The sequence below is a fragment of the Hevea brasiliensis genome, chromosome 3 (genome assembly GCF_030052815.1).
Source record: "Hevea brasiliensis isolate MT/VB/25A 57/8 chromosome 3, ASM3005281v1, whole genome shotgun sequence".
In the NCBI taxonomy this organism is placed as follows: Eukaryota; Viridiplantae; Streptophyta; class Magnoliopsida; order Malpighiales; family Euphorbiaceae; genus Hevea; species Hevea brasiliensis.
In genome coordinates, this window is record NC_079495.1 from 68,898,581 (window position 1) to 68,910,178 (window position 11,598).

Consider the following 11,598-nt stretch of genomic DNA (forward strand, 5'->3'; position numbering starts at 1 on the left):
CTTTAAGGAGAAAGCAGTATGTACGCCAAATTGTCGAAATGTGAATTTTTGCTGAAGGAAATCTCCTTTTTGGGACATGTTGTGTCAGATTAAGGGATCAAGGTAGATTCAAGTAAGGTAGAAGATATTCTTAATTGGAAACCGCCGGGAACATCACGAGAATTCAGATTTTAGGCTTAATTGGATATTACCGTCGGTTTGTGAAGGGATTTTCTATGTTATCTTCTCCTTGACCAAATTGCCGGAAAGATGTAAAATTTGGTGGGTGATAAATGTCGTGAGTTTTGATGAGTTGAAGAGGTGCTTAAGCTGAAGCTCAGTTCTCACTTTACCTACTCGGGTAAAGAATACACGATTTATAGTGATGCTTCTCACAATGGGTTAGGTGTGTCTTGATGCAAGATCGAATGTCATTGCTTATGCATCACGCCAGCTGAAACCGCATGAGAGGAACTACCCAACACATGATCTGGAGTTAGCAGCTATTGTTTTTGCTCTGAAGATCTGGAGACACTATCTGTATGGAGAGAAATGCTACATCTTCACAGATCACAAGAGCTTGAAGTACTTAGGTACCCAGAAGGAATTGAATTTGAGGCAGAGGAGATGGTTGGAACTCATTAAAGATTATGATTGCTTAATAGACTATCGGCCGGGAAAGCAAATGTGGTGGTGGCGCCTTAAGTCGCAAGACTATGGCAAGTCTCGAGTTTCTCCTTTGTCCATGGTATATGAATTGAAAGCCTGACATGCGGTTTAGAGGTTGATGATGAGGGATGACGGTAGTTGCATGGCATGTACAGCCAGTGTTGATTGATCAGATCAGAATGGCTGCACAGTGTGATGAAAAATATCAGAAGCTGCTGAAAGAAGTTCAGCAGGGCAAGAAACCTGAATTCTCTGTGAGAGATGATGGTTTATTGCTACATCAGGGCAGAGTGTGCATTCCTAGTGATGTGGAATTGAGACAAACCATTTTGAAGGAAGCACATGAGTCTCCATTTGCTATGCACCCTGGTGGAACTAAAATGTCTGAGAGATTTGAAAGAGCATTCTTGGTGGATGGGCATGAAAAGACATATAGTGAATTCGTTTCCAAATGCCTAACTTGTCGGCAAGTAAAGGCGGAACATCAAGTTCGGTGGTTTATTACATCCTTTGTCGATGCAGTGGAAATGGGAGCGAATAACTATGGATTTTGTTACAGGACTTCCAAGGACACGAGTAGTCATGATGCGGTATGGGTTATAGTTGTGATTGACTAAGTCTGCTCACTTTTGCGATTCGGATGGACTATAGCACGGAAAGATTGGCAGTTGTACATATATGAGATTGTAAAATTGCATGGAGTGCAGTATCAATTGTGTCAGCGAGATCCTAGGTTCACTTCTAGATTTTGGGGTAGTCTTGAGAGAGCCCTAGGAACTAGATTGAACTTGGCCTGACATTCCACCCACGGTGATGGCGATCGAGAGGGTTATTCGGATATTGGAGGATATGCTACGGGCTTGTGTGATTGAATTTGAAGGTAGTTGGGATACACACTTGCCTTTGATTGAGTTTGCTTATAACAACGACTACCAATCAAGCATAGGGATGCCTCCATATGAAGCTTTGTATGGCGAGAAAGTGTAGAACTCCCTTATGTTGGGATGAAGTAGGTGAAAGGAAGATGATTGGACGAGAAATTGTCCAGTGAGACGGAGGAAAGATCAGTTGATCGAGAGATAGACTCAAAGTGCATCGGACCTTGAAGTCCTATGTTGATCGAAGAGAAGAGATATTGAGTATGCGATGGGTGATAAGGTATTCCTCAAAGTTTCTCCTTGGAAGAGGATTATGAGATTTGGCGAGAAAGGAAACTAAGTCCTCGTTTCATCGGACCATATGAAGTTACGGAAAGAGTGGGTCCTTTAGCATACTGGTTGGCATTACCTCGAGCTAGCAAGGATACAGTGTCTTCCATGTGTCCATGTTAAGGAGAGTGCAGTCGGACCCATCTCATGTACTAACGATTGAAGAGATTGAAGTAAATCGGACCTTTCATATGAGGAAGAACCCATAAAAATTACGGCATATGAGGTGAAGCGGTGAGAACAAATAGATACACTGGTTAAAGTCTTTGTGGAACCATCATTCGGGCCGAGAAGCTACTTGGGAGCGTGAAGAGGATATGAGGAGACAACACCCACAGCTATTCAGAGACTAATGCGGGTAAAATTTGAGGCGAAATTTATTTAAGGGGAGAATTGTAACACCCCAAAGTTGGTAGTGCGTTCTGCTTTGCTCGGTGACGGTGTTGTCGGACGGCTAGGATGCCTAGAACCGTGCCGATATGAGTGAGAGACATAAAATAATGAAATACAAGAAAAGAAAACACAAGAAAAACAAAGGAAAAATCATAGCAAAGAAATGTGATCAAGTTAAGCAGTAGGGAAACCTAGCGATGGGTGGCCTTAGGAAGTCACGGCGTGGACCGTTGACTAACCACTGATGCGAGGAACCACAGGAAACATTTTAGGACTTAAATAGACCATTGTTGAAGAGTAAATATCATTAGAAAGATCAAAGAAAAATTAAATAATTAGTACAAAGAAAAGTGAGAAATCGAAAAACAGACAAAATACGGTGTTATCGAAAAATCGGGAAAGCCACCCGAACAGGGGCATTATGGTCATTTGACATCCCGAATTGTCTTTTGACCTAAATGTCCATTAAAAATAAATAGTATTACACTTAGAAAATGAAATGAAAAATTAATTTGATGGTACCTAAAATAAATAGTGGAAATAATGGGTTAAATGTGGATTAAGTGAAAGTAACTTATAATATGAATTAATTAGAGTAAGTGGACCACTAAGGGAATAAAATAAACACATTATGGGGCTGATGTAAGTCCACTATGTCCAGCAGCCACTTCATCTTCTTCATTTACCATCCAAGCCGTGAATGAAGGGAGAGAAAACTCCATGGACATTTTCATGCAAGCTTGATCCCTCCTTCCATTTCAACTCCATTCACTTAGTGTTCTTCACTAAAATTTGTCTACACATCACAAGGAAGATATTGATACCAATTTTGGGAAGTTTGGTGAAGGTTTAGCAATTTACAATTAAAGGTAAGTTTGCATTTTTGAGAAGTTCTTTGTTAAAGTTTATGTTTATGTTATGGGTATTGGTTTGGTGAAGGAAAATTTTGAGTTTGAAGGGTTATTGTTGTTGCCATTTTGGACAGCCATGGGTCACGTTTTTGATGAGGTATTTGTGTATATAATTGATGAGAAATAATGTTAATCATGGTGATTTAGTAACCTAGTGATTTAATGCATGTATATATGGTGAATGATGCACTTTGATGGAATTGGCATATGGTGCGGCAATGTGATGTTGATGAATGAATTGTGGCAGCTTGTGGACACTTGAATAATGGTGTATATTGAAGGGAGTGTGGGCAGCATATTGACCTAGAAGGATTGATGATATGTATGTCAATTTACATTGTAAAGTGTATGTAAAGTTTGTAATGTTTAGGTGTGTTTGTAATGGTACTTAGAAATTGTAATTGTGAATGATATTTGGTGTGTTGAGGGTGATTGGAATCTTCCCAAAATAATGCTAATGTTATGTAGAAAATGTTGTTGGTAATGTGCCAAAACAGTTTGGTAGGGTATGGAAGTAAACCTTGCAAAGGTAAGTGTGTGTTTGAAGTTGGGGTGTGTAATGCATATTAAGGGCAGTGTATATTTTGGCCTATAACCTTGAATGTGTAACCTTAATTAGTATGAGACCAATTTGAGGTGAAACTAGGCACAAAATGTGCCAACTTTCATTGAGAAACCATGCCAAAATTCTGCTTGCAAGGTGACCTAAAAATTTGACCAATTCGGATTAGATGCAATTAGGACCTGAAAAATGACCAATTGGGCAGCAGTGAGTGTTTAGGCCATAACTCACTCAAACCACGTCCAATTGACCTGAAATTTTGACCAAGAATAGTTAAGACCCATACCTACAAGTCTTATGAAGACACCAAAGCCCAGAAATGACCATAAGCAAGTCAAACAACTTGCACAAGTTCGGGTCAAAAACTGGCCGAACCAGAATTGACCACTTTGACCTAAAATTGACCTAAAATGGTACCATTTGACCAGCAATAGTGTAATGACCATAACTTGGTCTACTTAACTCGGATTGACCTGAAATTTTGCACCGTGCAATAAGACCTAGATCTACAAGTTTGTAGTTTCGACCGAGACCGAAAACCGAGGAACTAGATCGTCGGTTAGGTCAAACCAGTGTTCCGGAATCCAGCAATTTGCATTAAAATGCACTAAACAAGGAAATAACTTTGGTAAAACATACCAAACCTAAAACCCTATCGAGTGTGACATATTAACGACACTAAAACCTAATTTACCTAAAAGCGCGAGGTCGGTATATTAGGTGATTAAGCGAATAATTGAGTTCAGTGCATTATTTACCAGACCCCATCGATAGAGACAATTTAATTTAGTACTGAAACACTTCAAATTGTGTTTCTCAGTTAACAAGGACTCGGCAAAGGAAAGAAATCTGAGTCAAGACCGGAGACAAATATCGGAGGTTTTGCACAACAACTGTTTCTTTTGAATTATTTTCAATGGAAATAAATATTATTTGTTTGTATATCATTGTTTTAAATTGTGGAAATGTGTTTGATGGACACTTATTGATTGAAAAATATTGTGAATGGTTTGAAACTGTGAAAAACTATTTGAATGACATTGATGGATACTTATTGATTGAAAAGCACTGTAAATGGTTTGAAACCACAGCTATCATGTATATTGATTGTATTCCTCTCTAGCTTGTCTAGTGGGATGAATTGAATTCCCTCTCTGGCTGAAGTGTTGAGGTGTGTGCCTGTTGAGGACGAATAGAATGAGTACTCATATTTTTGCTAGCTAGCCATGTTATTCCTCATTAGTCATCGACTTTTGGGATGAATTGAATACCTCATTAGCCATCGGCTTTTGGGATGAATTGAATTATGGATCATGATTAAGGCGTGTGTGATTCTTGATGTGTATTGTGAGATTTTGAAATGGATTTTAATCTCTCATTGTCATATACTGTCTTTTGAATTCAAACCTGATCTGACTTATGGAAAATTATTGTGATATTGAGAAATGGAGTTTAAATTCTTATTGACCTTTATTGTCTTAAATTTGACTATGGTTTTAAGTATCCACTATTTACATGATTTATGAATTGTGATTTAAATTGTATTTGGTTAATGTTGTGCACCACTGAGACATTGTCTCAGCGATAGCTTTATTCTTTGTCGCGGTAGAGATAAACAGGCGGCAGACTAGGTGCATATACATCCAATGAGGATTACAGTATATTGAGTATACCGCTTTTGCTTTTTATCTTGTAATGTATGACCTTGTATGTACATATTGTATTTGGTTTTGAGCAGTTGTAAATTAAATTAAATTGTACTTGAAGTTGTAAATTAATTATGAGTGTTTTGGATTGTAAAAGTTGTATTATATTTCCTTATCTCAGACTTTGAAAAATTTCTATGGAATTGAGTTGATGAATTGTTGTGTTGAGAAATGTATTGAAGTTGAGATTTGGAAAATTATAGAAGTGCTTTTCTGAGTTTCTGAAGAACTATTTTATCTAAAATCTGAGATGGCACCTTGCCAAAATTTTCTGAAATTCCAAATAAATCAAATGAGTTAGTTGTTTCACCTCAGTTCACCAAAGTTTTTAACACTGTAAATAGTGCTCACCACTTTGTAAAAGAAGTAAGAAAAGTTTTAAAATCCCTTGTAGTGTATTTAATGGGTTATCGATGAAGCGGAGTTGGTAATTCATTAGGTATACTACGGGATCATGTTATGCCTTACAGAGGGTAAGGTGTGACATGTTTTAGTGGTATCGAGCAAAGTTTTTAAATTACATTTTCACTGTTATTTGAATGTTCTTTGCATAGTACAACCGCTCAATATCATTGTTTGATACATACGATACATTCTGAGTATAAATATGCACTAACGAGTGAATATTCTTGTGTTATTGTTCAGAAAGCTAAGATCCTCGCATTGAATATGGAAGAGGGTGATCGTTGATCGATCGATCTATTGAGGTGAGGTGCAAGGATGCCCGGTTGTACAAAATGTCGATGGTTGGCGGAAGACCCTGCGATCTGCGATTTCTGCTCGATTCGCTCAGTGGCTGCAATATTCCAACAAATGGTGGTAATGCACCTACTCAAGTCCCAATTCGGACACGTGGTACAACCACGATCTCCTACGAGACAGTATGATAAATTGATGAAGTATGGGGCTCTGAGTTCAAGGGACGATAGATCCTCTAGAAGGTGAGCAGTGGTTAGAGAGGATGGATAGGGTGTTCAAGAAACTTCATTGTACAGAGGAGCTCGGACTTGAATACTCGGTATCCTTACTACAAGGGGATGCTTATGGTGGTGGAAAACCATTCCCCACGATGCAGTAGAACTGCGATCTTGACTGGAATGACTTCCTCGGGAATTTAGGCAAATACATCCACGATGCTTATGTAGATCGAAGCTACAAGAATTCTAAGTTTGAAAGCAGAGGCGGATCGGTGGTGAGTATAAAGAGAATTTTCCCTCCTTAGCCATTATGCGGTGAGTCTACTCTCTACCAGCGGGAGAGATGCAAGAGGTTTGAAGCGGCTTGAAGCCCAGATGTCAGTACAAGTGCTCGGCTTCAAACACACTAACTTCTGAACTTGTTTCTCAAGCCCTAGAGTTGGAAAGAGTTGAGTTTGAGGCTCCTGAGAAGAAGAGGTCGGAGAAGGCAGAGAAAGAGGGAAAATCAGAGATCGAGTTCGGTGGTCATCTTTGGAAGAGGAAGAACTATGGGGACATGGCGAGAGGTGGCAAGAAATGCGGTAGGGAAGACATTCGGGACAGAGACCTCCCTATCTGGTCGCAGAGTACAGAAGTTCCTATCCTCCCGCCAATGTGAAACTTGTGGAAAGAATCATGGTGGAATCTGCAAGGCTATTGGAGCCTGTTATAACTGTGGAGGCACCGGACACTTTGCCAAGGACTGCACCAGTAGTCGCAGAGTTGGACCACCTCCTACTACTGCAGAAGGGTCAGTTCAGAGCCCTGTCACCAGAAGCTCACAACCACCTAGTAGAGGTAGAGGCAGGGGTAGAGGTAACCCAGCAGGCAGCCAGGGCACAGTAAAACAATCAGAGCAAGACAGTGCTCCAGTCAGAGTCTATGCCATGAGACAGAGAGAAGAGGCAGAGACATCTGATGTTGTGGCTGGTACCTTCTCAACTTTTAACCAGAATGTATTTGTGCTATTTGATCCGGGTTCTACCCATTCTTATGTGAGTGCTAGCATCATTGATTGCATTGCTGTTCCATGTACAAAAATGGACTTTGAGGTGCTAGTAACAAGTCCGCTAGGACAGGAGGTCAGGGTTAATAGGATGTATAGAGATTGCCCTTTGGTGATCCAAGGACACACTTTCCTGTCTGATCTCATTGAAATGCCCTTCAGAGATTATGATATCATCTTGGGCATGGATTGGTTAGCTAGGCATCATGCCATGATTGACTGTAGACTGAAGACAGTCACTTTTGGTCTCCCTCAGTACAGTGATGTGGTGATACATGGGGAGAGGCAGCTATTGCCATCCAACATCATTTATTTTGCACTAGCGGAAAAATGATCGAGAAAAGGGTGTGAAGCATACTTGGCACATGTAGTAGACACCCAAGTGGGGAGTCGGCATTGAAGGACATCCCTACGATACATGACTTTCGGACGTGTTTCTGATGAATTGCCGGATTACCTCGGAAAGAGAAGTGCGATTTGAAATTAATGTTCGCACGGTGTGGATCCAATCTCCATAACGCCATACAGAATGGCACCAGCAGAGTTGAAGGAGTCAAGATACGATTACAAGAATTACTTGAAAAGGGCTTCATCCGCCTAGTGTGTCACCTTGGGAGCACCGGTGTTGTTTGTTAAGAAGAAGGATGGTACTCTCGCTATGCATTGACTACAGCGGTTGAATAGGGTGACAATAAAGCAGATATCCATTGCCTCGCATTGATGATCATTCGATCGATTGAAGGGTGCAGCGATATTCTCCAAAATTGATTTGCGATCGGTTATCATCGGTTGAAGGTGCAAGAGCGAGTATTCCAAAAGCGCTTTAACTCGATATGGCCACTATGAGTTTCTAGTAATGCCATTCGGGTTGACAAATGCTCGGTACGCTTTTATGGATCGATGAACACTATCTTGGACCATATCTTGATCAATTTGTGGTGGTGTTTATTGATGACATTTTGATATACTCGAGAGTGCAGAGGAGCATGATAGACATCTGCGAATGTACTACAGACTTTAAGGGAAAAAGCAGACGCCAAATTGTCGAAATGTGAATTTTGGTGAAGGAAATCTCCTTTTTGGGACATGTTGTGTCATTTGAAGGATCAAGGTAGATTCCAGTAAGGTAGAAGCTATCCTTAATTGGAAACCGCCCAGGAACATCACAGAAATTCGCAGTTTTCTGGGCTTAGCTGGCTATTACCGTCGGTTTGTGACGGGATTTTCTATGTTATCTTCTCCATGACCAAGCCGGAAAGATGTAAAATTTCGGTGGGTGATAAATGTCGTGAGTTTTGATGAGTTGAAGAGGTGCTTAATCAAGCTCAGTTCTCACTTTACCTACTCCGTAAAGAATACAGTTTATAGTGATGCTTCTCACAATGGGTTAGGTGTATCGATGCAAGATCGGAATGTCATTGCTTATGCATCACGCCATGAAACCGCATGAGAGGAACTACCCAACACATGATCCGAGTTAGCGGCTATTGTTTTTGCTCAAGATCCGGAGACACTATCTGTATGGAGAGAAATGCTACATCTTCACAGATCACAAGAGCTTGAAGTACTTAGGTACCCAGAAGGAATTGAATTTGAGGCAGAGGAGATGGTTGGAACTCATTAAAGATTATGATTGCTTAATAGACTATCAGCCAGGGAAAGCAAATGTGGTGGCTGACGCCTTAAGTCGCAAGACTATGGCAAGTCTCAGAGTTTCTCCTTTGTCCATGGTATATGAATTGAAAGCACAGCATGCCGGTTTAGAGGTTGATGATGAGGGATGCAGTAGTTGCATGGCATGTACGGCCGGTGTTGATTGATCGGATCGTAATGGTCTGCAGTGATGAAAATATCGGAAGTCACTGAAAGAAGTTCAGCAGGGCAAGAAACCTGAATTCTCTGTGAGAGATGATGGTTTATTGCTACATCAGGGCAGAGTGTGCATTCCTAGTGATGTGGAATTGAGACAAACCATTTTGAAGGAAGCACATGAGTCTCCATTTGCTATGCACCCTGGTGGAACTAAAATGTACAGAGGGCTGAAAGAGCATTCGGTGGATGGGCATGAAAAGACATATAGTGAATTCGTTTCCAAATGCCTAACTTGTCAAGTAAAGGCAGAACATCAAGTTCGGTGGTTTATTACATCCTTTGTCGATGCAGTGGAAATGGGAGCGAATAACTATGGATTTTGTTACAGGACTTCCAAGGACACAGAGTAGTCATGATGCGGTATGGGTTATAGTTGTGATTGACTAAGTCTGCTCACTTTTGCGATTCGGATGGACTATAGCACGGAAAGATTGGCGGATTGTACATATATGAGATTGTAAAATTGCATGGAGTGCCAGATTATCAATTGTATCATGCAGAGATCCTAGGTTCACTTCTAGATTTTGGGATAGTCTTGAGAGAGCCCTAGGAACTAGATTGAACTTCAAGACTGACATTCCACCCATGCATCGATGGCGACCGAGAGGGTTATTCAGATATTGGAGGAGATGCTACGGGCGTGTGTGATTGAATTTGAAGGTAGTTGGGATACACACTTGCCTTTGATTGAGTTTGCTTATAACAACAGCTACCAATCAAGCATAGGGATGCCTCCATATGAAGCTTTGTATGGCAGAAAGTGTAGAACTCCTTTATGTTGGGATGAAGTAGGTGAAAGGAAGATGATTGGACCAGAAATTGTCCAGTGACAGAGAAAAGATCAGTTGATCGAGAGATAGACTCAAGGTGCATCGGACACCCTGCGGTGAGGCTGAGGGCATGGGAGAACTGCTCCGCCAGCTCAAGCGAGCACCTTTCGGCCCCACGAGCCATGTTCCGGCCAAATGGCCGATTTCTTTAGACAAATGGCCGAGTAATGCCAGCACCACCACCACCAGCTCCACAGCAGAAATCACACCTGGAAAGGCTAAGAAAGTTTGGAGCAGTAGATTTCTATGGCAAGAGAGAAGATGACTCTGTTGCAGCCGAAAATTGGTTGAACAGAACAGGCAGAATTCTAAAACAACTCCATTGCACTCCAGAGCAAAACTTGGAATCTGCTGTATCTCTGCTGCAAGACGATGCATATGAATGGTGGGACACTGTGTCCAGTGAAGTGCAGCCAGAAATAGTGACATCGGACTTCTTTCTCTCCAAATTTAAGAAGAAATATGTGGGTACTGTATACCTAGAAGAGAGAAGAAGAGAGTTTATTAACCTGAGGCAGACGGTTGTCGGTGGCGAGTATGAGAAGGAATTCGTAAGATTGAGCCGCTATGGAAGGGAGATAGTCCCTAATGAAGCTGAATGGTGTAAGAGATTTGAAGAGGGATTAAATGATAATATAAAGATCATGATCACTGCCTTGGGGATCACAGACTTCGCCAAGTTAGTGGAAGCTGCATTAAAAGTGGAGCAAATGAGAATAAATGAACAAAATAGGAAAGATAGGCAGCGTAAGAGGGAATTTGGACCAGGACAGTCAAGTATACCAACTGATAGTAAGAAGTTTAAGGGTTTTAGTTCACAAGATCAGACACAGGGCCACAGAGGCCATATTGGAATATCTATAGCTAGTTCCCCGGGCACAATAACAAGGGGATCAACCCCAAAGCCTGAATGTATGCATTGTGGTGGAAGACACAGAGGGGAGTGTCGACTGTTAACTGGAGAGTGTTTCAAATGTGGGGCTACGGATCATTTCATAAGAGATTGCCCTCAGAGGAGTGGTTCAATAGCTCCGGTACAAGTTGATAGACCTTCCCCTATAGTTCAAAGGGGTAAAAGATCGGGTAGAGCGGCAGTTGACATTACACGAAGATTGTTTCGAGAGCGGTTGAAAAGCCCAAGTCGGTGGCACCACAAGTATATGCTATGGAAGCTCAGAAGAGCCAAACCTGCATAATCGATGAGGCGATACAAGGAAGTGAAGAAACAAGGAGGTAGCAACTCCTCGATTACTTAAGTCAGGAAAATTTCGAGGACGAAACTTAAATTAGAGGCGAAGAGTTGTAACACCCTCCCCGTAGCAACTCCGTACATTCCACTGTTCCGGTGATCGGTGTCGGTCCGGACAGCTAGAACATCCGGAAAAATATTTAAACTAAAGTCGAGAATCATAATTAACTCAAATATTAATAAGAAAAAATTAGTAAAAATTTTTGAAATAAAATACAACCAAGTTAAACAAGCCGGTGCCCTAGCGATGGGTAACC